At 35.4% G+C, this 26,284-nt stretch overlaps 1 protein-coding gene across 9 annotated transcripts in view; it reads right to left on the bottom strand.

Moving 5' to 3' along the window:
• The window catches only part of Shprh (SNF2 histone linker PHD RING helicase), an 82,365-nt gene extending 75,001 nt beyond the window's left edge, over nucleotides 1-7,364 (bottom strand). The window contains exons 1-3 of one of the 9 annotated variants that reach the window (XM_063233458.1): nucleotides 7,227-7,360; nucleotides 6,113-6,233; nucleotides 3,617-3,689 (exon numbers count right to left, since the gene is read on the bottom strand). The gene's annotated coding sequence lies outside the window, so the exon portion shown is untranslated. Of the gene's footprint in view, nucleotides 1-3,616; nucleotides 3,690-6,112; nucleotides 6,234-6,648; nucleotides 7,106-7,134 lie in introns of those variants that run through there. The other 8 variants (XM_063233452.1, XM_063233455.1, XM_063233451.1 and 5 more) reach the window with 8 other exon arrangements.
• Between the last annotated feature and the right edge of the window lie 18,920 nt (nucleotides 7,365-26,284).

Raw genomic sequence — 26,284 nt, forward strand, 5'->3', positions numbered from 1 at the left:
CTGAGGGAAGTCAAACAAGTGAAAGAAATTCTACCAGCTCAGCAAACTTCCTATTTTGCTGGTAACTTTTCTCACTGAAACTCAAAGTCCTAAATCATGGAAATCCAGGCAAACCAGGATGGTCTGTGGCCCTTCTCACAGCTTATCCTGAAGACAGTTTCTAGGAACAGAATGGGAAGGAAGGAACCCGAGACCAATGGTCTCTTTTCGGTTAGGGTACAGAATTTAGACTTCACAAGGCAGAGTAACAGACAGGAGGGCGAGGCACCCACAGAAGGTTCTGGGGATACTTAGAGGAATCTCTAAGTCTCTAGAAAGTAATGCACTGTATCTGCGGATGAGGGAAATATTCACAAGAGGAGAAAGAACTATCAGAAACAGAATAGGCCCTAGAGCTCATGCATCAGTGGGTCATAGAAAGATCCACTGATACAGGAGGTAACGAGCAGAGTTCTTGTCAGTGAAAAATATCTTATGAGTAGGACTTAGATTTCATAGCTAAAATAAAAAACTTTTTTAAACTCATACTCCTAAATCTTAAAAATAAGCATAAAATTTAACAAAATGTTTGTTATCAAACAGATATGAAGAGTTTGGCAGGAGTGTGGAGAGGAAAGAACCATGACAAGAAAAAAATGTAAGAAGACCCAGGCTAAGTAACACACATAACATCAGACTCATACTGGAAAATGTTTAGCAGTCGAATATACATGAAATTGGAATCTCAGCAGAAAAAAGGGGGAAAGGGTAAAAAAAAAATCATCTATGAAAAATTTTCATATTTGATACAAACTATCAACCTAGAAAAGCAAGAAGCTGGATCAGGGCAAACAATAGGACAACTGCAGGAAGTTATACCATAATTAAGTTGTTCAAAAGCAACAATATCCCTTCAGATTAGTCTTATCTCTCTGGCTTACACATTTTTCCCGGTCTAGAACTCCAAGCCCAGCAACATATCGCACCAGAATGAAGATGAAAAACAAGACAAAAGCCACAAAAGAATTTACAGCTGCAGGCTACACTACAAGCAAAGTTATAATGGACTGAGTATGATGGTAGATGGAAATCTGCATCCTAAAAAAGAAACAAAAAGGGTAAATAAAAGTGCCTGTAAATATAATATTTTTATATTTAAGTTGGCTTTTAAAATTTGTATTAAATTTTTAAAAAATTGTATTAAATATAATCCTGAATTTTATTCTAAAAACTTTCAAGCAAATATAAAAACAAAAACTGTATAGTAGTATAATCACTGTTATATTATGTATTGTACTATTGTATTGTACATTATGTATTGTACTCACTCAAAATATTAAGACAGCATTTCTTAAATATTCATCCACTAAGTCAAAATAATCACATCAAAAACACCAACAACAAAAAAAATAAAAACACCAACAAGTTTCTTTAGTTCTACAATTTATATTGGAATGGCTAGGATCTGGAGTCAAAATTTTTTTCTAGTAAAAAGTAAAGCTGAATGAATTACATTGATTTCCAGATATATGTTAGCAGTAATCAAAACAGTGTGACAACAGCATAAACTCAAGACATATGGAACAAAATAAAGTGACAACAGAGCCAGACATATATGGTCAACTGATTAAAAAAAAGGGTCAAAGGCATTCAATGGGGAACAGATATCCCTTTCTGGAAGTCATTCATATAAAAAATAAATAAAAAGAACCCGGGTTTTATCTCAGAACATGTAAAAATTAACTCAAAACAGACCTTACTATAATATCATGCTAAAACTATAAAACTTCTAGAAAAAAATTTAAATGATAATCATTAGGCCAAAAAAAAGACAAAAAATTTAAACAGGACACAAAAATAGACTACATAAGACAATGAGAAATTAAGTATCATCACAAGTAAATAATTTGGCTTCTCTAAGATATTGTTATGGAAATAAGAAGGCAAGCCACAGATGTGAAGAAATAATATTGGCAACAGAAATATCCAAGAAAGGTTTTTATGTAAAATACTTACAGTAAAGCACATGAATCAACAATAAGATGAGCTTATTTTAAAAATGAGCAAAAATTTGGAACAAACACTTCACCAAAAATGACTTATAGGTGCCAAATAAACACATAAAGGTATTGTTAGCATCAAGCAATTTATGACGTAGAATAGTTACAATTTAAAAGATTGAGATTATGTAGCCTTCATAACTGAATTCTCAACCAGTGCAACTTCCAAAGCTGAGTTGCCTTGGAAGCTTGTCAGTTTCTAATAAAATTAAACCAGAGGAAAACTGGAAGCAACTATCAAATGGTAAAGAGATAAGTAAACTGCAGCATATTCATACAATGGAACACTATTCCTGATAAAAAGAAACAAACTATTCATGCACACAGCATCACAGGATGTACTGTAAAAAGCGAAGAAAGGCTAGACATCAAATACTACATCCCGTATCATTCCATTTATATGAAAGTCTAGAAAGGTCAAAAACCTAAGCACATTCTAGGAAGAGGTAACTGCAGAGGAACAGGAGGAGAGGTTTGGTGGAGACAGAAACACGATTGTGGATTATACAATTGTCAGAACTCATCAAATTGTACAGCTAACTTTGAATTTTACTATACAAAAATTATGCCTTAATACAGTTGATTTATAAAGAAAAAACAAAGAGTCGACAAAGGAAGAATTTAATACGCGAATATTAAGAACAGCTTTATTTTAACAAACTTAAAAAATCTATATGAAACAATTTCCTAATATACTATACATGAAAAAAATTGGTCCAAAAATAGGAAATCTGAATAGATCAATAATCATAAAAGAAACTGAAATAATATTACTTTGCTAAGATCTACTGGCTTCCCTACTAATAGAACATGTCTTTTAGGAACATTGTGGCTGATGACCTTGTGCCTTAAAGAAATATGGTATCCTCAGCAGCCCCAAGGAAGTAGTTCTGTCTACTATAGCCCAGAGCAAGTCCAAAAAGGTAGTGAGAAGGTCATATGGGGATATTTGACTTTAAATAATGAAATTAAATATTGCTAGAGATTCAGCTCCTCAGTCCCACCAGCTCAAGTTCAAGTGCTTAGGTGCTATCTGTGACTTGTGTCTGTTCTACCAGACAGTCCACTCATAAAACTGTAAAAGTCTATGACGGTCCCAGTCAATCATGAGAGATCCAGACCCCTAGCCAAGGCTCATTTTATGAATTATGCAAGTGAAAGATTATAATCAGTCTCTGGAAATGGTTAACTACTTTGCATGATTTTATCCTCTCATTTTGACTCAGAGAAGTAACATATAGAAAGCCCCTATTTTTCTAAGTATTAAGATTTGTCCAGTAATCCTCAGAGCAGACACTGGAATACTGGAAAGGGTCAGTCGCTGAAACTTTCAAGAAGTTAGGTTGTACCAGCATATCAGTTAATTACTAACACAAACATGCTGTATAACACACCACCACAAGGCTCAACGCCTATCAGTTAATTACTAACACAAACATGCTATATAACACACCACCACAAGTCTCAACGCATATCAGTTAATTACTAACACAAACATGCTGTATAACACACCACCACAAGGCTCAACGATTTGAGGAAGCAATCATTTTTTTCCCCCTCACAAATTCATAGGTTACCTAAAGCCAGGTGTGTGCGACATGCTGTTTCTACAGAAACAAGTTGTTCCTGCTTATTGAAGTTCTTACTCTCCTGGAAGCAAAGAAATATCCCAGAATGTTCAAATGGATATGGGTGAAGTATAAAAGTGCAAATCCAAGCACACAAGTAACTGTGTAAAGTGTACCAAAACTATTTATCAAAACCACCAGGAAATAAGCTTTGCCAATCAGTCCCACTGATGAACCTAAAATCAGAAAATACACACTTCTTTGCAGGGTAGAACTACATATGGCAAAATATGTGTGGTGGAGGTTGTATGTGTGTGAGAAGGGAACTGGACTAGTTACAAAATCGCAAGTCACCAGTAGTAACTCTGAAAGCTCAAAAGCAACTGGCTACAGTCTCACATCTGCAATGCGCGGGCTTGTAGCAGAAACTGTGGGCTTCTTAGTCTTACATTTTAATTTCAGCTTTAACATTTATTAACAATGACACTGAAACAGTTACAGTACCTCATTTTCCTGTGCCAATTTTTTCATCTCTAAAATGAAGAAGACAGGAGAATAGTGGCTAGAAATAACTGAAGTACCACAGCCGAGTAACAGAAGTATGTATCCATCAAGTGGCAGTTAGTATCACCCTGAGAATACTCTGAATTACACGTTGCAATAACCAAACTCTAGTGTGACAGGACCAGGGACCAAAGATCAGTGCTTGTTAAATTTAACAAATCTTTAGAAGATAACTTTTACAAATTCTGATGCTCAAGTGGCACCCTACCCAATTAAATTAGAATGTCTGTGGGTTGTAGGCACTATTGATACATTTTAGTCTTCTCAAAATATTTCAGAGCACAGCCAAAAGAAACTGCACTATGGATACACAGTTATCTACTAAAATGTATTTCTTAACTTCCAAAGTACAGATTAGTTTGGAAATGGCAGACCAGCATAATACAGTCCCAAGACTATTTTGAGCCAATGGAACATGTACAGAAGTAATGTGTAATGTTTCTTACGATAAAATTGTAACAGAGATTATTATCATGATATATTCCTTAACTATTCTGTTCTTTGGTGTCTTTTAAATTATGCATGCTACTATAATTTGCACATTCTGTCAGATGTTCCCTTTTAAGCTGACTTTTCTGGTATGAATTTCAAGATGTTTATTAATGATAATAGGTTAGATAAAAGTAAACACTAGGATTTATAGCAAAGTTCTCCCTTTGTTCAGCTCTCAATTGAACAACATTATTTAAAAAAAAAAAATCTGGCTGACTCTTTCCCTCAGGGATAACTTCTTAAACTAAAGAAGATATTAATTGATCAACAATACTTATGATCAAAATGGTAACTGGCAGTTAACTGTAATAAAATTCTATAAATCTATATCTAGTCTACTCTATTTTCATGCCTGACAAATCAAATCTTTGGTTCCGCTTTTTTCTACCTCTTTAAATATTAGTATTTGGGCAAAAAATGATCATGTAAAATTTTCTTTATGGATCCCAACTTAAACGCAAAGTCCTTTGCTGTAAATGCCTATCTTTGTCACTTGCATCCTTGATCTTCATGGAAAGCCCAAACAGGGACTCTTCTTCCTGATCTCAACTTTGACAGCACATCCTGTTCAGTATTGTACCCTCAAAGCAGGTCAGTGCCAGGATATAAATGACATACAATACAAAATAAGGTGAAATAGTGATCTCTTAACTACCTGAATATATCCCCTGATTTTAAGGAGCTAAAGCAGAAGTCTCTTATCCCCATCCTACAAGACCTACAAGATCGGTTTGCACGGCACAGGAGACTGTCTGTATCATTGAAGCCTCTAAAAGGTTTGCCAGTACTACAAATAAGAAACTATTCATATTTCTGGCCCAGAATGTGGCAAATAAAGAAACAAAAAAACCGAACCAACCTGACTGAATTTTATCTTTAACAGAAGACAAACATGGGTAGTTAAAAAGTAACATAACATGTTATTCAGAGAATATAACTGAAGAGTGTCAAACTTAAATTCAGACTTACTATGTTTTCATTAAAAGATACATAAAGTCCTGAATTCTAACAAAGGAATGATAAATCAGGGTTCAGATTATCACAGACAATAAGGACATTTGACACATTGCCGTCCAAAGTGTTAGCTGATCTAAACCAAATCCAATCAATCTAGAGAACTGAAAAGCTTTTAATCACCTAGCATTACCAAGTTTTTCTTCTCTACCTCCTCCCTTACCTTACTGGGGATTGAACCTCTACCTTCACACTGATCTATATTTCCAGTTCTTTTTACATTTTGTATTTTGAGACAGGTACTTATTAAGTTGCTAGATTGTAGTTATATAAATTTGAAAAATGCCTTCATATGACTCTTTCATCAGACAGTTTCCCACAACTCCTAATAAAAGATTTGCTTTAATAAGTTCATAACTTTATTTCTTCTAGGCTAGTCAGAGAATATATAACAACATATTTCAGAAATTAACAGTTACATTCTCATCTGCTTACATAATTGGGCTTCCAGTTAATCCAGCATAGAAATGTCTCGATACAGCTCACCGCCACTGCTTGGACTGCAGCATGGTTACTGATCACAAACTCAATAGTCTTTCCAGTGACAGATGAGACACTACGGATAATATTCAAAGAACGATGATCATTTTATCACTCTTGCTATTACCCACTGGAAAAACTGAAAACAGCCGTAAAAACTTTTAAATTATGTTATTAAATTATGTGAAAGCCTCAAGTTAAGTTCAAGTAAGGAAATGTCAAATACTTAGGGGTTTCTACTTCGTGCTAATGTCAAGCCATCTAGAAAAACACACAAATCTAACTGGCGATTAGTTAATAATACTGTGCATCTGAGAGGGCCCATCAATTATCAGATCAACTCACACTTTCGATCAATTCACTTTCGTTCATGAACCTAGCACCACTCCAGAGTCAAATGCACAACGCGCAAGTGTGGCTCTGAACCCGAATGTCATTAAAGAGACCACAAAGCTGAGAACTTTCGGTCAGGGGAAGTTAGAAGTCTCTACCTTCGCTTAATAACTCCAAACAATCCCGCGCTTCATGAAGCTAGGCGGCTGCTGGGTTCCAACTTCCAGAGCACAATCTATGCCAGAGGACACAGCCCACCTAGTTATCTTCCGAAAAGACCCACAAGAGGCTCCGAAAGAGTCGCGGCGGGGCTGGCAGCACGGGGCAAACAAGCTTGGGAGAAGCCAAGGTGACAGTTCCGCAGACGCTGCAGTGTGGACCCCTGGACAACGCACTGCAGGCCCTCGGGGAGAAGCACGGTCTCCTCTCCACGGTCCCCACCTGCTCCCCGGGAGCCACGGCGGACAACAGGCCCGCAAGTTCGGGAGGGGACGCCGTGGAAGAGACTCGCGCTGCTTCTCACTCAGCCCTAGAGCTCCTTGGGGTTCCAGACAACTTAAATCCTCCCCGGGTGGCAGGGGGAGGCTCGAGACACCTTCCCTCCCAACCTCTGACCCTTGACCCTCGAGCACCCAAGAGCCCACCTAGGCTGGTTCTCCAAACCTCTCGAGTCCCTCTGCACCAGGCCGAGCCCCTCTCAATCCCTGCAGGTGTCGGGCAGGCATTCGCTACCCACCGAACACCCGCCTCGGGTGGGCGCGAGCGCTCTACTCTGGAGGTTAGGTTTTGTTGGCTTCCCGGGGGGCCCAGAAACCAAAGCGCCCAGATACCGGGTGCGCGCTGGAACGTGAGGTCAAAGTGAACGCGCACGTCGAGAGCCCCGCCCCTTTCTCCTGCGTTGTCCACTCAGTTAAAAACCCTCTACGGAGGCTTTGAAAGTCTCGCGATATTTGTGCTCCCACGCCATGACGGAATATGGGATTGGCTGGAATACCGAAGGAGGCGGAGCCACTAACCAGACTTGGGCTGAACTCCCCACTTGAGAGGTGGGGTGCTCCCCGAAGCGGGAGAAGCTTTAAAAGGTTTGCAGCTTTAATGATAAGGCAGAAAAAGAGTTCTTCAAAAACATTTTATTGCTCTCAAGCACCAACTAGTAACGAGGTACCAATGAAGGCTATTTCCCTCAAAAAGTTTAAAACTTTCAAGGGAAGTGTAAGTAAATACGATGAGAGAAAAACTGCGTGTTACTGACGCCGGATTTCTAGTATCTTAATTTTTTTTTCTTCTTCTTCTCTGCCTCTTTCTCATAGAGGTGCGTTCGCTCTTCGTTAGTTTTCCAATAACTCTTAGAGGCTTCAGAGCTAAAAGCCTGTAAAATAGCCTCCGGGAAGTTTAAACTGTAGGGTGACATCTGGGTGTGTGTGATCACAGAAGCCCTGAAGTACGCTCTTGCCTAAGAGAACATCCATTGTAGTTGAAACAGTCCAAGTAGTCCACATACTTAGTACATAGTATAGACCTTAGAAAATATCTAAAACAGCCTGAAAGAAACTAATCACATAAACTATTCTGTGTCATTTTAGATGGCAAACAATTGATTTAACCAAGATATCGTGAAGCAGGTTGGAAAATGTGCTGAGGTGGAACAATGCACAAGTAGAGCCCTTTTTTATGGGATACAAGCCATAATATCACTTTTCTTCCACGAGTGTAATTTGAAACTCACCATTTAAAAGCACATTGTGGCCAGGGGATTTAGCTTAGTAGTGTAAGAGCCTACCTCGTAAGGGTGAGTTCGATCCTCAGTATCAAAAAAAAAAAAAAAAAAAAAAAGTAAATAAAAGCATAGTGTGCTTTAAAAGATTGTCTTTGATAGTTTTATGTCAGTTCCCACTTTTGGAGAAGAAAATTGAGTTTTAGTTTGGTTGAGTCCAGTCGGTCCCAAGGATAACTAATGGTAATTGCAAGCAACATTTCATCTTTGTTGACTTTGGGATACTGTAAAGATGTAGTTATAGTTTTTCTGTGAAAGATACTGAACTACACATCCAGTTGCAAATTTTGTGGGATATAATTACAGCTACAAAGGTTGAATTGTATGCAATGTCATTCATTTTAATAAAAATTATTCCTTTCCCTCTGTGGTATATTCAATCCTGTTTTTGCCAAGTACCTTGTGTATCCTTTGAAATTTTTCTCTTAAGGTGAAGCTTTCCAACAGAAACGCCAGAGTTTATTCCAGGAAAAAAAAATGACTCATTTTTGTGCCTCAGCTCTGTGGCATACCTGTTCACACTGACAACATTGAATTTATCCACTGTTAGTTGCTAGTGATCCAATGACATCATACAAATGAGAATCAACTGTTTGTACATAAGCATACTTTACTAGTGACCCCTTCAGTGTTCATACAATTCAATGGCTTCTTCTTAAAACTATACAGGCATACTTCATACCTATTGTGAGTTCAGTTCCAGACCCCTGCAAGAAAGCGAATATTACAAAACAGAGTAATTTTTTTGTTTTCCCAGTACATAATACTGTGTATGTCTGTACTATTCTGTGGTCTATTAAATAAGAAATAGCAGTATGTCCAGAAAATAATATAAGTACCTTAAGTTAAAAAATTGCTGAAACACTAATAAACCATAAGACCTGACAATGCATCATAATTTTCCTGGTGGCAGGTTGCCTTAATGTTGGTAATTGCCTTAACGTTGACTAATCAAAGTGGTGGTTGTTGAATACTGACAGTTTCTAGGGCCAGGGGTTTGGCTTAGCAGTGTAAGTGCCTGCTTGACAAGCACAAGGTCGTGAGTTTGATCTGTGGTACCAAAAAAGAAAAGAAAAAAGCAGCAAGAAAGCAATTGCTTAAAATAAGACAACAGTGAAATATGCTTTATTCATTGGCTGTTCATTTTGTGGGATTTTCCTGTACCATTCAATGGAGGTTGATGACATTTTACCCACAGTAGAGTATCTTTTAAAATTTATGTCATTCCTCTCAAACCTTGCCACTGCTATATCAGTTAAGTTTATGTAATATTCTAAATCCTTTGTTGGCATTTCAACAATGTTCACAGTATCTTTCCCAAGAGTACATTCCATCTCGAGAAGCTGTTTTCTTTGTATATCTACAAGAAGTAACTCCTCATTTTTTAAGTTTTACATGAAATTACAGCATTTAGCTGAATCTTTGGGAGTCACCTTCAATTCTAGTTCCCTGTGTATTTTCATCACACCTATAGATACTTTCTGTATTAATGTACACCTCAAAGTTATGTATGACTAGAATTTCCATCTTCCAAACTCTTATTAATGCCCAGTTTGACTTCTCCCATGAATCATGAATGCTTTAATGCCTGTTAGAACGGTGCATCCTTTTCAGAGAGCTTTTGATTCACGTTGCACAGACCTATCAGAGTAATCACTATTTGAGGCAGATAGAGCTGTTCAAAATGTATTTCTTAGATAATAAGTCTTGAATGTGAAAACAGCTGAAGACTGCATCTTGTGTTAAAAGTATAAAAGCAACATTCATTTCTGAGTATAATGTCATCAGAGTTCTTTGAATGACCAAGTGCATTGTCAATGACCAGGAATATTCTAAAAGGAAAATTTTCCTTCATGGGCAGCAGTAGATGTAAAATATTTAGGAAAACTATATTGTAAGCAGTCTATCATCCAGGATTTGTTGTTTTATTTACAGAGAACAAGAATTTATAAATTTTAAAGGCTGTAGGACCTTTGAAGCAATAAATGTGCATTTAGCTTCAATTTAGAGTCACTACCTACATTAAACTCTAACAAGAAGTCACCTTGCCCTTTGAAGCTTTAAAGCTACACATTGACTTCTATGAGTGCCATGGTGGCATCTTCTTCCAGTAGGTCTGTTTAACCTACAGGGAAAATCTGTGTAGTTATCCATCAATGTAGTGTATTCATCAATTCCCTTAGCTAGAACTTCTGGATAACTTGCAGTTTCCACATTGGCTTGCATTGTATGTGACAGATGGTTTTTTTTCTTAAAACCCAGGAATCAACTTCTACTAGCTTCATACTTTTCTTCTGCAGCTTTTTTAACTCTCTCAGTTTTGACAGAGTTGAAGAGTGTTAGGGCTTCCTCTAGATGAAGCTTTGGGATAAGGGAATGTGGTGGCTTCTTTGACCTACTGAGGTCACTAAAACACTTCATAGCAGCAACACATCTGTTTTGCTTGTAATTATTACATTCACTGAGGTGATATTCTTTTAATTTCCTTTAAAGACTTTTTCTTTGCATTCACGTTTGATTATTTGATACAAGAAGCTACCTTTTCAACTTATCTCAGCTTTTGACCTGCCTTCTAATAAGCTTATCGATTTTCAACTTTTAATTTAGAATGAGACACTTTCTTTTAGTTGAATACTTAGAAGCTATAATGGGATTAGTAATTGGCCTAATCCTATTCTTGTTATGTCTCAGAGAATAGAGAAGTCCAAGAAGAGGGGAAAAACAGCTGGCTCATAGGTATTCTGACCACACATTTATTTATTAAGTTTACTTCAGTTTAAGCACAGTGCATAGTTCCCCAAAACAATTACAGTAATAACATTCCAGGTCACAGGTCACTATAACAGATATATTCATGATAAAAAAGTTTGAAATACTGTGAGAATGACTAAAATGTGACACAGAGGCACAAAGTGAGTACATGATGTTGGAAAAATAGCAACAATAAACTGGTTTGTTCAAGATTGTAAAACAACTAGTTTGTAAAAAAAATCAGTATCTCTGAAAATGACAAATTGAAATGTAGTGAAGTGTAAATGCAATGAAAGTTAGACCACTTGCTTCCTCGTATGGACTTATCAGCCAAAGCTACTACAGATGCATTTTTGTTTAGTAGAGTAGCTTTATGCTTGCCCTACCCCTAACTCAGGGTATCTTTTTTTCCAGTTAACGATATAAATTGTTTGCAAGGGGAAGGACTGGTGGAGAAGTAGATATGTTAGTACAAATTTAGCTCCCTTTGGAGATGGAAGCAGTATACTTGGAGATTTACTAATGTAGAAATTTTTTTATTTCACAAAGCCTTTTGTTGTATAACAGTTTTGAGAATGTGGTCATTTTGAACAGTGGATATCTTTCCACCTTCGGATATCCTTATTGATCTCCTTTATCCGACAACTGTAATTTTCAATATATAGATCTTTTACTTCCTTCATTTGGTTGATTCTTTCTTTTTGTGGATGCTGTAGTGAAAGATGTGGATTCCCTAGTTTCTCTCTGAGTTTGTTATTTTTGTACAGCAAGCAATTGATTTTTGAGTGTTGACTTTGTATCTTGCTGCACAACTGTATTTGATTATTAAATCTAGATTTGGAGTCTTCTATATAAAGTATCATGTCATATGTGAATAATGACAACATAGCTTCTTCCTTTTCTATTTCTATTCCTTTTATTTCTCTCTCTGGTCTAGTTGCTTTGGTTAATGTTTCTAGAACTATATCAAGTAGAAGTGGTGATAGTGGGCATCTTTGTCTTATTTCTGATTTTAGAGTGAAAAACCAGTTTTTATCTATTTGGAATGATGTTAGCTGCTGGTTTGTCATTGAGATTTTTATTAGATTGAGGTAAAAACCATCTAATTTGATATTCTGTAGGCTTTTTGCCATGAATGACTGTTGGATTTCTTATTATCTGTTGTTTATTTTGCTATTTATTTGTACCTTGGATTTTTTAGTATTTAAGCTTATATATCTGATTTATTTCACTTAACAGTATGGTTTTAAGATATATCTCTGTTCCTAGAATTAACTGAAATTTATCTTTATTCCAGAGGAGGATTCCATTGCATATAAATAACACATTTCATTTATCAATTCATCTGTTGGTGAACATCAGATCACTTTCAAGATTTAGCCATTAAGAGTTGAGAAGCTATAAACATGTGTTCCCAAGTGTCATTGTGTCACTAGCTATCAATGAGAAGAGTGATAGCTGGGTGAAATATAAATTTTATTTTTAATTTTTTGATGAATCTCCAAATTGATTTTCACAGTGGTTGTGCTAGTTTATATTTCCACAAAAGATGAAACTTTTTGTTTTTCCTTCTATATAGCCTGGACAGCATTTGTTAGTATTTGATTTCTTTATGATAATCATTCTTTCTGGAGCAAGATGGAATCTTGGTGTTATTTTAATGTGCATTTCTTTAATGGCCAGTGATGTTGAATATTTGTTATGGTTTTTAATTTTGAAAAGAATAAAACCAAATAAGAAAAAACCAAAATGAGGTCATTCAAAACAAATGGGTTGACATAGTACATAATTTAAAATCACAATACAAAGTTATCTACAATGATGTCTCCTGTTATCTTCAATAGAATTGCCCATATCATCAGGCACAGTAAAATTGAACAAAGCAGTAAAGAACAAAAATCAATAAAAAAATTGAAGACATTATAGGGCTTCAAAAGAGAGTAATAGTTAAATCTCAGTAGGAATCATAGTGAATTTTATTGTCTTCAGAGTAGTTGTCTATACTTTCAGACTTGATAGTATCAAACATAACGGATTTGAATAAATTCAGTCAAGACAAGACAGCAATTGAACAAAACAGATTCAAATAAAATCAGTCACAACAAGACAGTGAAAGCAATTCAGAGCTTCACATTATGTTAATAGGAAATTAAAAATGGTTACCATAGTATAGCTTGCTATCTTTGGAATAGCTGTCTGTGCCCTCAAATCTAGTACAAGTAGAGACAAACTGGAACAGAATATAACTAAACTAAACAGAGCAGGTTTCAAATCATCATACAAGATTAACAATGTTCTCTGCCTTCGCTTTTTAGACAATTCCTCCCCTTTCACTTTCACAGGGTACATTGTACATTTTGTATCCCACTAACTCCTTTAGTTTTTAGATTAGGGAGGCAATCACTATTTACCTAAATGGTTCTGAATCTTTTTACCCCTGAGTTTGATCTCTAGTTGTATCCATTTAGCTACAAGAGCCTCAAGGTTTTCCTTCCTTAGAGCTGAGTAGTTCTCTATTGTATGAAAGTGTTGTCTTTCCAACCAGTCTGCAACTGATGGGCGAGCTACCCCTACTTTTTTCTGGTTCCCTGTCACATAGAGCATTATTTTCTCATGTTTGACTTTCAGTCCATAAACTCTCTTTCAGGTTAATTATATTTCTTATATAGAGCATCTCAATGGACCCTATCTCCTGATCCACTCTGTGTTTCTTTTTGTTAGTGTATGAAGGCTATCTATGTTAGTGATTATGGCCAACATTATCTGCCTCATCTCTGCTATGCTATTTTTCTGCTGTTGGTTGTCTACGTTTCCCCTTCATTCCACTGTCTGCCCCATTCAGTGCGCCTCCTCTGCCACTATTCCTGAAACCATGGTCTTTTTTGTCTCTTTCTAGAATGCCCTTCAGTATTTTTTGTAGAATTGGATTGATGGTCACGAACTCCCCCAGGTCCTCTTTGTCATGGAAGCATCTTGTTTCTCTATTAATTTTGAGAGATAGTTTTTCAGGGTACATCAATCTGGGCTAGAGGTTATTTTCTTTCAGAGCTTGGAATACTTGGCTCCAAGCTCTTCTTGATTTGATGGTTTGTGTCAAGAAGTCTGTTGTGATTCTGATGAGTTTTCCTTTATAGATGATCTGTTTCTTTTCTATGACAGCTTTTAGTATTCTGGTCTTGTATTGAATTTCTGGGATCTTGATTATTATATGTTTGGTTATAGGTCTATTTTGTTTATAGTTGGCTGAAGTTCTGTATTCCTCATATATCTGGTTTTTTTCTTTCTTTCTTTTTGGTCTTTTTCCTTTTTTTTTTTTATTGGTACCGGGGATCGAACTCATGACTGCCTGCTTGCAAGGCAGGTGCTTATGCCACTGAGCTAAACCCCCAGCCCCTGCCTCATATATCTGGATAGCACTTTCTTTTCCTATGCTTGGGAAGTTTTTTAAAAATTATTTATATAAATAGCCTTTGTACTTCATTTATGTTTATACCTGCTTCTTCATTCACATTTTTTATTCTTAAGTTATAGATCCTCTTGTCATCTTTTAGCATTTGTATTGTTACTGCTTGTTTCCTTGTTATTTTTAAGAGATCTTTCCTGTCATGATCACAAGTTGAAAGCCTATCTTCAAGGTTCGATCGTTCTATCTTTAGTTTCTTTCAAGCAGCTTTGCCAGCTTTCAATGGAGATTTTAATTTCCTGGTAATCTCTTTGAATCTGTTTCATGTATTCTAAATTTTTTTATATTCTTCATCAAAGGTTTCCCTCCTTTTTCTTTGCTCCTCCTTTCTTCCATTTGTGTCTTCCTGAGAGGTACTTAGCATTCTTTCATTATTTTTCTTATATCTTCCTTTACTTATATTAGTATTTCTGTTTTGAGTTCTTTTATAATGTCACAAAGATATTTCTTCATGTCAGATGCTTCTTCTTTGGAAATTGCATGTGTGCAACCCCAGATCTCTTCTGTGTTTACCTCTCCTGGGCCAGTACTGTTTGGATTGGAGGCTGGAGACTTCCTTTTGTTTCTTCCTCTTGTCATGTTTCTGGTTTCTTCCAGACAAGTGGATAGTGGGGGCCCCTGGCACTTCCTGTATTGATTACCATTACTCTGAAGCATGCTGGCTAGGGATTGCTGTCCTCCCCAGTCTGCTGTTGACTACTGAAGTACAAGCAGGGGTGGAACAGGCTGACCTCTCCCTTCTGAGCTGGTCAGTCACTGGGAGTCTTTACCACATTAGCGTGTGCCATGTAGATGGAGCCAGATAGTGGTACCTTCAGGGAAACCTCATCCTTGGCTATTGGATCACGCACAGGGGCAGTACTCAGTCCAAGCAATTCTTACGAGTCAGCTCTGTGCTAGGAGGGGCTGACTGAAACATCAGCTGTTCTGGTTCTGGGCTTATCCTGCCTGACTCCAAAATGTTGTCTGACCAATCGCCCACTCCTGTGAGAACACTGAGTTCCCCGCACTCACTGCAAGCTGTTGCAGGTCTCTGAGCCCATGCTGTTCTCATTCTGCCTCTCCCCTCTGTAACTTGCCAACCACCAACTTCACCATGACTGTGCGTCTTGGAATTCCAGTGGCATTTTGTACACAGTGGGACCGGCTCTGGTGAGAGCATGTCTGGCTACAGCTTTCTGTCCACGTTTTTCTTTTCTTTCTTTCTTTTTTTCCCCCTTTAGTTTCTTCCTGGCTCAAAGGGATCCATCTGCTTCTGTCTGGTCTTCTCCAGTATACTATTTTCCAGCATCTGAGCTGTTTCTCTCAGAGAGGCTCTTTACTTTGCTGCTTTTTGATTTGCCATCTTCCCAGCTTCCCCACAAAGCCTTCTTATGTTGATTATTCCACTTGATTCCTGATAATATAATTTTTAATTTTCATTTTACAGAAAATGAACCGGAGACTCAGAAAAAAATAATAGTTTGCCACAGTTGAACACTAAGAGAACAAGAGTATCTAAACTTTTCCTGAGCTTTTTCTAACCTACTCTCATTACTAAATCATGTTATCTATCAAATAATAATAATAATAAACAGTTTAGTCATCAGATTTACTAGATTAAAAGGTTAAGTTTAGTGTAGTTAATTTGATGGCACAGGGCTGTGTATATCAACAAGGAGAATTATTCAATGCCAGCATTGCTTTCTCCTTAACAGAAAGATCATTAACAAAATAACTTGAGAAAATTAATTCCATATTATGCTTTCCTTTGCCTGCTCTATGGTAGGGAAGTAGGTGACCACTGATAATTTCCAAAGATAACTCCTTGCCAATTCCTCCACTATAAAACTGTTGTGAGATTGCTTCCCCTTCTGGCAAAATAAAAATAATAGAATCAAAGTCACTATTCCAGAATGAAATACAAGGCCCAGCCTTCTATTAGTATGTATATAGGCTTAACAGAAAGTATGAAGAAAGGATTTAGAAAATTGGTGCTAGCAGGGGTTATCAGACATTACCAGACCAGACATTACAAGATTATGAGCAGAATCTATTATGGGGCAGAAGGTATCTGAACTGAACACAAATTTTCAAGTACAAAATTTCACAGCTTTCCTGCAGGCTAGTTCTGGGAAGGTTTAATTATTAACTTTTGATTTTATATTTTCTTGAAGGTCAGATTTATTTCAAAGTACAAAGTTTGTTCTGTCTCTCCTGCTGCAAGCTCAACCTGCAAACTGAAAACTCAAGCTGTGTCCCTTCTGCCTCACATTGTTTGTAAAGCAGAATTTATAATGTGTATGCAAAATGCTGCATTGGACATGAATTTATGGCATATACAGAAGGGAATGAATCATTTCTTCTCAGATGTTTGGAACTGAATAAAGCAATGTATTAAGTAAAAACATGGACACAATTTTAGCAAACGTTGTCATGTAATAAAAGATGAGAGATACAGTAAGTGCTTATCAGTGAAAGTAACACTTTCTGCATCACCCCCATTCCAACTTCTCCTATTCTCCATACTCAACCATAACTTTGTCCCCTAAGGCATATTTATTTCATCTGATTTTGTCAATATAGTCTTTTGTCAATATAGTCAATATAGGTCATTAAAGAATAGGACTACTGTACACAAAAATTTTGATGCTACAACTAATATTTATAATACAATTTCAAGACTTACAAGTAAAACATTTTCTGAATATTTTAAGAATGACATATAATTTTAAAGTACAAAAAAAAAGCAACATAAACTTTCAGAATAAATCTTCCTTCTAGAATCAAGGAAGATTGATTATAGTAGTGCTAGTATAAAATCATGTCTTCCAGGTAGTAGTCCAGTACCAAATAAGAACAGCAACAACAAAACAACAGTAATTATGATAAGGATCTTTCCAAGGCCTTCTTCTAGGAGAAGGACTGGTTCATGTATGAACTTCAGCACTGGTGCATTGTTCAGGTCAGTTTGTGCTTGTGACAATGGCAAAATTAGAATAAATTCTATTTCACTTAAATTCTATTAAATTTTTAAATCCTTCACAAGGCCCTTAAATAATTAAATATCTTGAATACTATAAGTAGTCGCATATGATTATCAACCATGTCCATAAGCTATAATATGTCCATATTGGATATGAGTTTCTGGAAAATTAGCTAAAAACATAAATCTGAAAATATGAAACTAGTAGAAGAAACCATAGAGCAAATACTTTAAGACATTGAGTTGGTGAAGAATTTTTTTGGGCAACATTCCCAAAGCACAAAAAGAAAAGCAGAAACAGAAAAATAGGATTTCATCAAGCTAAAAGGTTTCTGCTTAGCAAAAGTAGCAAACAACAGAGTGAAGAAACAGCCAACAGAATGCAAGAAAATATTTACAGGCTATGCATCTGCCAGAAGGTTAGTATCCAAAATATACAAAGAACTCAAAAAGATTCAATAGCAAAAAATGAACAATTATAAAAAGGGCATTAGTCTTAATAGATATTTCTCAAAAGAAACATTCAAATGGCCAAGGATATAAAAATTTTTTCAACATTATCAATCATCATTCTAAGGATGGCTACTATCAAAAAGACAAAAGATGAAAAGTGACGGCAAAGGTATGGAAAAAGAGACATTTGCATATTTTTGGTAAGAATATAAAATTAGGATAGAGATTCATCAAAAATTAAAAATGGAACTCAGATAGTAATCAGATTCAGGAATCCCACTACAGAGTGTGTATCCAAAAGAAATGACATCAGTGTGCCAAAGATAATCTGATTCCCATGTTTGCCATGGCACTACTCACAATATCTAAGCAGTGGAAATGTTTCCATTGCCTGATGAATGCAAGAATAAAGATGGATATGATACAGAATAAAATACTATTCAGTCATGGAAAAATAATGAAGTCTTGTTTGCAACAAGTTTGGGTTTTAAATGTCCCTAAATGTGCATAAAACTTGAGATCATTGTAAGCTGACAAAAGCTGGGTACAGAAAGACTTATTGCATACTCCAACTTATATTTGGAATATAAAAAAGTTGATTGCAAAGAAGTTGAAAATAGAAGGACTCTATCAGAGTCCAGGGAGAGTAAGGAGGGTAAATTGGGGAGAGGCTAATCGTAGTTAGATAAGAATACAAAGTTCTGATGTACATTTGGGAGACTATAGAAAATGATAACTTCAATAGGCTTGAAGAAAATTTAAAATGTTTTCACAAAATAGAAATGATAAATATTTGAAGTTATAGATATATTTAACATGATTTAAACATTGTACAACAGGTACCTATGTTGAAACACCATATGATTCTCCATAAATTCCACATAATTAATTTTACTTAAAAAGTAAAGAATCTGGGCTAGGGATATAGTTCAGTGTCACAGCACCTGCCTGACAGGCACAAGGTCATTAGTTTGATTCCTAGTACAAAAAAAAAAAAAAGAAAGAAAGAAAGAAAAGTAAAGAATCTATGAAAATATGTACCAGTCAAACTAGTCAAATCTATGCCACAGCCTTATGGAAATCAGGGTTTAGATTTCTGGCAGTTTTCAGAAGGTTGGCATGAGATCACCACCCTCAGACTGATGGACCCCCAGAAGAGTCCTGTTTCCAGAGAGCTTATTGCATGCAGACCATGTGTCAGTCATGTCATGATTCTAGGACTGTTTGAAGTGAGGGTGCTGATCAGCTGTCGAATATTGCAAACTTCACAGTGAGCTGCTTCTCCCTTGTAAGATGGGTAGAAGCTGTTACAGTTCTTTCCTGTTGCCTCTGACTATCTGCTTTGCTATTTGTTGGCCGATACTGAGAAAATAGCAATACAACTAAACCCAACCACCTAACTATCCCAGGGAATTATAGTTAAACTAATTGAGAGACGAACATTTGGGAACCATTTGAGCAGATGACATTGTTTGGGTGTTCTCATTGATTCCTGGATAGTCAGGATGCAAACTTGCTGCTAATGTTTAGGTCTTGAATGTCCTCTAAGGGGCCGTGAGTTAAAGGCTTGGTCTACAGCTTGGTGCTATTGAGAAGTGTAAGAAACTTTAGAAAGTAAGTCATTGGAAAGAAGTTACGTAGTCTGGGCCATACATGGGAAGGGAATATTGGGAGCCCAGCCTCTTCCTGTCTCTTTTATCCTAGCCAGAATGAGGGGAACAGAGCTCTCTTACCATTTGCTCCCACCGTGATACACTGCAGCCCTGGACCCAAAGCAACAGGACCAAGCAACCATGGACAGAAATGGACTGAAACCTCTGCAATGGTGAACCAAAACAAACCTTTCCCCTTTTTTGATTATCTTGGGTATTATGTCAACTGACATACACCTGCATAAATTAAAATTTTACTTCTAGTAGTGATGGGGTTGCAAGCTGTGACTCTATTCCTGAAACTCCACTTACAGGTTTAAAGTATCAAAGTTGATATGAAAACAAATAGAAGATTGGGAAGCAGATCAGGGAAGAAGGGGAAAAAGGAAGGTTGAATGCGGATTAGAGATCAAAAATCATCAGGATGTGCTATGTGTGTGTACTAGTCCTTCCAACAAAATGTAACTATGTTGAATTGTGAACACACATTAATAAAAATACCTTTAGTAAACCAAATAAAAATAAAACTCAAGGGCTTGGCATGTAGTTCATTGATAGACTGCCTAGCATGTGTGAGGCCCTGGGTTCCATCTCCAGCACCAGGAAAAAAAAAAAATATATATATATATATATATATATGCTTTAAAATCCTTTTAATTGAATAATTATATTTTAAATCCTATTTTAAGTTTTTAAGCACTGAATAAAATACTCAAATTCTCTCAAGATATGCACTCGAAGAAGTTTGGACTGAAAAGTGTCTTTTTTGATAAATTTGTTGAAAATGATGACTTTAGATATCTTTCATTTTTCCAAAGATTTATCTTAAATTTAGAGACATCTAATTGACCTGCTGTCAATTGAAATCTCTTGCAAGTTGGAAAATACAGTCCTCTATTTTATGAGAACAATACTGATTTTTAAAGTGATATTTATGTTGAACAGAAGAAAAAGAATATAGTCAGGAAGGGAAACAAGTTAAAAATTTCCCACTGGATTCAAGTTCATTGGACAAGGAGGGCAATTAAGCAAAAATTATGCTTCAGTTTAATAATCAGTGCTTGCTTAATGTGTGAGTGGCCCTAGGTTTGCTTGACAGCACCACAAATAACGAAAGGCTGAGATGGAATGCAAGAGAATATTTGTCTAGTATGCACAAGGCCTTGGGTTCACTCCCAAGCACTGAATGAAAAGAAAACATAAAGTTTTGTTACACTGATGAGATCCCATTTTCTGGATGATGCAGGAGAGATAAAATTTATTACTTTTCTTGAGTGATAATAAAGACATTTAGTGCCTGAGTTTTCCTCCTTCTTTACTGTAGTTTCTACAAATATAATACGTATGAATTGAAGAAGTAAAGGCCAAGCAGTTTCTTCACAAGTAACCTCAGTGCTCTTTTCTTTACAACTAGAGAGACAGTACAGAAGCAGAGTCTTGTCCAAGTCACTGATGTTTAATGGAGAAAAACATAAAGAGAAATTTTATCACAGTATTTATGTATTTTACAATACAGTGTGAGCATTTCCCATCCAAAAGCATATTTCTTAACTTACAAATAGATTGATTAGACTGTAGATAGGTTAAAATCTTTGATATAACACTTCCTAACTGCATGTCTTTGGGCAACTCATTTATCTCTTTGAATCACAGATTTAAAAGTATGCCAGAAAAATAAACATCTACTTTAGGGATGTTACGTTTTATATATATATATATATATATATATATATATATATATATATATAAAAACATATGGTGTAACAGTTTTTGCAAGGGTAGAAAAGGAATCTGAGAGAAGCTGAAAAGAAAATATGTCTTATGATCAGGCTCTATTGACCTCAGCACTGTTGACATTCATGGTCAGATCATTTGTTGTGAGGAGCTGCCTGTGCACTGTAGGATGCTTAGCAGCACTCTTAATAGCTACCTATTAAATGTCAGTAACTATCGCCCACCATCGACATGACAATCAGAAATATCTCTGGATACTGCCACATGTCCCTGCAGCAAATCAATGTTGACTGAAAATCACTGAGCTAGACATTTATATTGCATTTCTGAATCCTCAGCGCCTACCAAATTACCATACACTCAGTTAAGATTTAATATATATTTGTGTTAATGTAAACATTTGCAACTGGGTATCTTGAGTAAATACTGCTATAAACAATATGAATTTTCATTTTTACCTTTGAGTGGAACATTGCATTCAGCAGTCTTGGCATTGTGTCCACTTTTAATTTAAATACAATTTGTATGCTTACCTTTTGTAAATAGATAAGTTCAGCCAACTAATTACTTGTTAAATGAAATGAGTTATATAATCTATGTATGATTTTCTAATATATCTCTTAATGTTTCATATTTATTGATCAAATTATATGATAAAGTGATGATTCATTATCTGTATCTCAGGCAATACCAAATATAATCTATATATGGCATTAGATTTTGATGTAATTTCATTTGTATGACATGAACTTATTTATAAATTGTCATTTCACGAACTTTAAAATGTTTTTACCTTAATTTAAAGTTTTATAAAGTTGGCAGTTTATAAAAATCTCAGACTACTAAATAGATAGATGTTTTTGGCTAATCTAATTTTCAAATTGATAGAGAAGAAGGAATGATTTATTCACAGTTGGAAATATTTTGAAATAGTATGAAGGATTAGCATATATTGAGAGCCATAAATATATTTGTTAACATGGATCCTAAGTGGATATATTGAAAAACTGTGTTGAAAATTATGGATGTTGAAATAATATGGAAATATCACTGGACAATTAATCTTAGCCTAACTATGAGTTGTGTAACAGTAAGTTTGATGTAATATAGAAGTATGTAAGCTTTAGAAAATAGTTTTCAAGATTTTTGGAGGAGTAGAGGAGTAGAATTCATAGCATGTAGGATCAACAAGTAAATATTTGCCAAACAATCTTTGATTGTTTCATCTCTGTTCATAACTCCTCCCATCTCTGATGTCTTTTTTTTTTTTTACCCCTTTTTGTGGTGTTTGGGTGGAGTCCAGGGTTTCAAGTGTGCTGGGTAAATGCTCTACTACTGAGATCCTGTCCTGTGATGTCCTATTCATTAATAATTTCTGGCACTAAACTTCCATTCTTATTGCTATTACTTAGTTCATATCACCATAGTTCATATTCTCAATGGAATATTGTAACAGCTTAAAGGTCATCTATATCAAGTTGATTCTATTTTCCATTTTAGTGTTCTCTTTTTGAAACATATTCTGATTAAATTACTTATTTACTTAATTCAATCAGAACTATTGAATTCAATAATTAGAACTATATTGATTGAACAATCAGACAATTATTCAAAAGTAATGTGTCTTCTGACTTAGCTCTTACCTATCTGTTTTTTCTTCTCTCTCTAATATTTCCCTCTAGTATTCACGTGAGAATGTAAGAACTTCTTATTAGAGGGACAGATATGTGTGTACCTTTCAAAATTATAAGTTTTGCTGACTGCTTTTTAGAAGAACATTGTTCATTTAAAAGTAAAATCATGTTGGCATGGTTTGAAAGTGCTAGCCAATAGAAATGTAATCTGAGATACATGTGCAATTTTGTTTTTCTAGTGTCCACATTAAAAAAGCAAAAAAGCTGTAATCTCAGGATTTGGGAGGCTGAGGTAGAAGTATCACAATGAGTTCAAGGCCAGGCTAACCTATAAGTACAACAACAACAACAGCAAAACAAAATAAAAAAACAAAACAGCAAAAAGGAAGAGGTGAAATTATTTTAATACATTTTATTTAACTCACTGTATTCAAAATTTATCATTGAAATATAATTGACATGAAAATGATTTATGACATATACGTTTGTTCATATTCTTGGTATTTGAAATACGACATACATATGTATATGTATTTTAAATACAAAATGAACAAAAATGATGGTACAGAATTTCAAAGCAAAATAATGAGATTATAGTTAATATGTTGCATATTGTTGTCTTCAAAGCAGTTGATCAAATTGCAAAATATAGGCTTGACCAAATAAACAGTGAAGCCAGAAACCATTCTTTTTGATGAACTAACAGATTAGTAGTATATTTATCTATCTTATGTGTGTATATATATATATATGTGTGTGTGTGTGTGTGTGTGTGTGTGTATACCTATATACATCTATAAACTTCTCCCTTCTTTCTTTTTTCCTTTCCATGATCCTAGTTGTTCTTTCTTTTTGATCAGTTTCCTCCCCTTTCATTTTCACAATATCTACTGTATATTTTGGATCCAATTTATGCTTACAGTTTTTTTTACACTAGGGAGACAATACAATGTTTACACATGTGAATCTAATTTATTTCATTTATGAGTATATTCTCAAGTTGCATCCATTTACCTATAAAAGCCTCAAGTTTATCCTTCTTTATAGCTAAGCAGTACTCCATTATATAAAAATATCACATTTTTAGTCCATTCCTCAGATGATAGGCATTTGGGTTGTTTCCAAGATTTAGCTATTCCAAATTGTACTGCTATAAACATGAGTGCACATATATCACTGTCATATAATCTTTTCAATTCTTCCAGAAAAATACCCAAAAGGGGAATAGTTGGATTGAATGAGATCTTTGAACCTTGTTTTTTGAGGAATCTGCACCCTGATTTCCACAGTGGTTGCACCAGTCTACACTCCCACCACGACTGGAGAAGGGCTCCTTTTTTCCTCACAGCCCTGCCAACGTTTGTTATTGGTTGATTTCTTGATGGGAACCATTCTTTATGGAGACAGATGGAATCTCAATGTTGTTAATTTGCATTTCTCAAATGATCAGTGATGTTGAACATTTCTTCATGTATTAGCAATTTGTATTTCTTCATTTGAGAAGTGTGTATTCATCTCAGATGCTCATTTTGGATTGGGGTTTTTAAATTTGGAAGGCCTAATATTTTCAGTTCTTTATATGTTCTAGATATAAGTCCTTTGAGGGACAGTTGGCTAAATTTTTTTTCCATTCTGTGGGTTTTATCTTCATTCTGTTAGTGAGTTCTTTTGATGTGCAAAAACTTTTTAATAAACTGAAATGCCAGCTAGCTCTTTAAAGCACTTCCTGTGTGGTTTGTGTTTTGTTCATGAATTCTCTGCCTACCGCTGTCTTCAAGATTTCTGTGTACCTTTTCTTACAGTATATTTAGTGTTTCTGTTTTAATATTTAGATCTTTGATCCATTTTGAGTTTAGTTTAGTGCCTGGTGATAGACATGGATTTAGTCTTAGTCTTCAACATGTGATAAACCAATTTTTCCAGCACCATTTATTAAAGAGGCTATCTTTCTTCCAGAGAACATTTTGGCCCCTTTGTCAAAGATACGGTGGCTGGGTATCTTTGTAGTTTGCATTTCTTGATCTGTTCCACTGATCTTCAAGTCTGTTTTTTTTTTTTTTTTTGCCAGTACCATGTTGATTTTATCATAGTAGCTTTGTAGCATAATTTCAAGTAAGGGATTGTGATGCCTCCTGCCTTGTCTTTCTTGCCCAGAACTGCCTTTGATATTGTAGGTATCTTCTGTTTCCAAAAGAAATTTAGGAATGTTTTTTATCTAGATCTTTGAGGTATGCTGATGGCATATTGACTGGGATTGCATTAAATCTATATAACAGTTTTGGGAGTATGGCCAACATTTTCATAATATTAGTTCTTTCTATCCATGAGCAAGGGCTATGTTTCCATTTTCTGATATCCTTTTCAATCTCCTTTTTCAGAATAATGTAATTTTCAATTTATATATCTTTTACATGCTTTGTTAGATTGATTCCTAAGTATTTCATCTTTTGGATGTTATTCTAAAATGTGTTGATTTCCTAATTGCTCTCTCAGTGAATTTGTTGTTTGTGTACAGGAATGCTATTTATTTTTTGATTGTTGACTTTGTATCCAGCTATGCTGCTGAATTTGCTTATTAACTCTAGTACTCTTTGGGTGGAATTTTTGGGATTTTCTACGCAGAGTATCATATCATCTGCAAATAATGATAATTTGTCTTCTTCCTTTCCTATCTCATTCCTTTTATTTCTGTCTTGGCTAATTGCTTTGACTAATGTTTCAGAACTATATTGAATAGGAATGGTGATAGTGGGCATCCTTGTCTTGTTCCTGATTTTAGAGTGAAAACTTTTAGCTTTTTCCATTTAGTAGGATGTAGGCTGTTGGTTTGTCATAGATGGCTCTATTATATTCAAGTAGGGACCATCTATTCTTGTTTTCCCTAGGATTTTTACTATGAATGATGTTGGACTTTTAGCAAAAGCTTTTTCAGCATCTATTGAGATGATCATGTGATTTTTGTCTTTGACTCTGTTGGTGTGATGTATTGCACTTATTGATTTGCATAGGTTTAATCATCACTGCTTTCCTGGAATGAATCCCACTTGGCCATGGTGTATAGTCTTGATTATTTGCTTAATTCTGTTATTATTATATGCTCATTTGGGAGATTGGCCTGTAGTTCTCTTTTTTGGTTGGGTCTTTCTCTGGTTTTGGTATCGGCGTAATACTTGCCTCCATGAATGAGTTAGAGAATTGCCTCCTTTTCAGTTTTGTTAATATACTTGGGGTATATTTGCATTAAATTTTCTCTAAATTTCTTGTAGAATTCAGTTGTGAATCCATCAGGACCTGGGCTTTTCTTTGTTGATAAATTTTTCCTTATATTTTCAATTTCAGTAACTGATATTAGGCTATTCAAAATTTTT

Source organism: Cavia porcellus, unplaced genomic scaffold (assembly GCF_034190915.1).
Source record: "Cavia porcellus strain 051 isolate PalLab524CR breed Dunkin Hartley unplaced genomic scaffold, mCavPor4.1 scaffold_22, whole genome shotgun sequence".
Classification (NCBI taxonomy): Eukaryota; Metazoa; Chordata; class Mammalia; order Rodentia; family Caviidae; genus Cavia; species Cavia porcellus.